A 2846-nucleotide genomic window follows, 5' to 3' on the forward strand; every position below is an offset into this window, starting at 1 on the left:
GCAGAGGCCGCGCGAACGCAGGCCTCCACTGCCACAAATTATGACGTAGGCTCGACCACTTGGGCCGACCTTAGGCGGGCACCCCTCCTAAGTGCAATGGAGGTCACCAACCTAGGCCATGGACCTTCTTGATCTTCCATTGACCCCGTCCAGGTAAGTGAGTAACTCAAAGGCCTCTTTTCGTTTTTATACAGCACCACTCCCCATTTGCTTTCTCTTTCCCGCCGATGTGGGATAACCTCTAAACTGCTTATTCAGTTTTCCTTGTTCATTTTTCAACTTAACATTAGCAAACTATATTGTCACACCAAAGTATATTGTTAATTGTAAAAATCCAGCTTTCAACATATTGCATATAGCAAACAGAATGACGAAATCTTGTTGTATACAATGAAAAACAGCTCTTCAGATATAGAATGATGACACAAAACGGTGAAATTAAGTTGCATTTTTGGTCTACCAGACAAATCAATATGAATGTTTTTAAGTAAGCTTTAAAAAGATAAAACAAATGCGTTGATGTATAGAGTTTTAAAAGGATAAAACAAATGCATTGATGTATAGAGTAGTAAACGAACTCATGAACCCTTCGACACGAAAATCATTTATTTTTTAATCTAGCGGGCATAAATAAAACTTTAGATCCGTTTAATTAGTCTTAATCTAGCGAGCATAAATAAAACTTTATATCCGTTTAATTAGTCTTAATCTAGCGAGCATAAATAAAACTTTATATCCGTTTAATTAGTTAATTAATGAATAGGATATTAGGAACAATCGTCTCATTCCATTGTTTATGTCTATGAACATTCATTAATAGTTAAGGTTCGTTGCATGTATATATTTGTGTGAACATTCATTAATGGTTGTAAACCAGCCTAAAACATGTCAAAACCTTAAAAATGGTTTTTTATATATTGTGTGTTTTGATCAAACAAGCTCTCACTTTTTAAGTGTCTTGAGTCTAGGGCCAAGACTCACCTTTGCGGCTTGAGTGCTCTTAGCGCCTTCGACCACCTAGCGGTTGTTCCAATTTGAAACATAAGACACAAGGGGGTTGGTTATTTATGCACACACACAAAGGTGAAATTGGTGTGTGCCAAAGTTTTATTGGGATGATTCAGATTTAAATTGGATTTTGCTCAAACTATGGACATGAGTCTACAAAATGAGTCATGTTAGGTTGCTAATCGTTATAGCCAAAGCGCGTATCTAAACTCTTTTAAAACAAAAACATACAACAAAATCGTATATTTTTTATAACTTCGAGTACAAAAGTTTGTGGAAGAATTGTTTTATGTTTGTCAAAAGCGAAAGTAGTCAATCAAGTTGTGTAATTTGTTTAACTTGGCAAAAGCATGATTATACGAAAGTGATACGAGCTTGAATTCGTAACTAGAAAGATGGAAAGATGACGTGTGGGGATCATACTATGCTATGGCCTATGGGTCACAAGAGGACAATATGAAGATAAAGTGCCACAACGAGTGACTGTGACATAATATCTTAAATATAGTAAGAATGGCGCTTGATGTGAGTATGAGAGACGTCTTATATGTTACACAGTTGGTGTAAGTATGACTGTATGAGAGACGTCTTGTAGTAAGTACCTAGTTTAAATATTGCCAAAATAAGTAAATTGTTTAGTTAATAAGATTTTTTTATTTTGTAATGTTATTCCTTTATTACTTTGGACCTGGTACAAATGTGGAAAGTGGTTGCTAACGTTTTTGGAACGTCGAGGCAACATGAAACTTGATTTTCTCGTGCACGGTCTAAATCTCGATTTTTGTTCGTTTATTAAAAAATGATTTGGATTTTCTTTGTGTGAACAACAATAAGGTTTGGTTGTAGCGAAAGTACAAACAAATAAATCTCTTAGAACTCACTTTGAGATAGATTGATAGAACAACTGAGCCCATTCAGTTTGTAGCAGATATCTCTTTCACACACAGAACTGAAGAAGACCCTTGACGATTACAATTTCATGGGGGACTAATCAACTCGTACTTAGGATGTTGTGTTTTGTTGGTGGTGAGTACCATCCGCTCCCACTAGGAATAATTTTGTTGGGCAGATAGTGGAGTTTCTATAATGTTAGTGGAGAAGTTGAGCTTTTATAGACTACTCACATCTATGGTTGACAACTCATTAATTTTAAATAATCGTTTCTGACACCGTGTGTTCAGATTACCTTGTTATTGTTGTAATACATCCAACGTGTTTTCATCAATTCTAGAATGAAGTTTGAATACTTAACCGTCTAAGTAATTAGATCTCAAGTGAAGCAGCATGTGAAAAAAATCAGTTTCAGCAAGGTTGTCTTTGATCTTGTGTGAAGCTACAAATTTTCATCCCATTAAGCATATGTGATTTTATAAACTCAACATTCAGCTAGATATTTGATTCTTTTATCTCAATCACAATCAACACATTAACCATGTATAATTCCCCAAAAAGAATTAAAAAATATATATTTACTGTTCACCACAGCCAATGTTGACCAATAATACTACACTTTGACAAAATATCGGATTTGGAGAGCGAGAAACGACATCCTTTTCAATCACAAGCAGGTTTCGGTTCGGAATCTCATTGAAGAGACTAAGATTATGAGTTATTTGTGGGTGAAGAACTGCGGTAAAATGTCGGAAATGTCTTGGGAGGCTTGGTGTAGGTTTGACACGACAAAAAAGTGTTAGGTTCTTGTGCGGGTTTTTGTGTCTTGTATTATGTTTGTTTCGAACTCTCTTTGCTAGAGTGTTGCTAGCGTTTTGATATAAAAGTGTTTTGTTGGCCGTTCAAAAAAAAATATACTATACTTTGACATGTTAATGTGCCCACCG

General features: G+C 35.5%; 1 non-coding gene across 1 annotated transcript; it reads right to left on the reverse strand.

Moving 5' to 3' along the window:
* LOC118482352 lies at positions 1-161 on the reverse strand. Its single transcript, XR_004868395.1, has one exon. It is a non-coding gene; the product is annotated as a U1 spliceosomal RNA (small nuclear RNA).
* Between the last annotated feature and the right edge of the window lie 2685 nt (positions 162-2846).

This window comes from Helianthus annuus, chromosome 9 (assembly GCF_002127325.2).
Source record: "Helianthus annuus cultivar XRQ/B chromosome 9, HanXRQr2.0-SUNRISE, whole genome shotgun sequence".
In the NCBI taxonomy this organism is placed as follows: domain Eukaryota; kingdom Viridiplantae; phylum Streptophyta; class Magnoliopsida; order Asterales; family Asteraceae; genus Helianthus; species Helianthus annuus.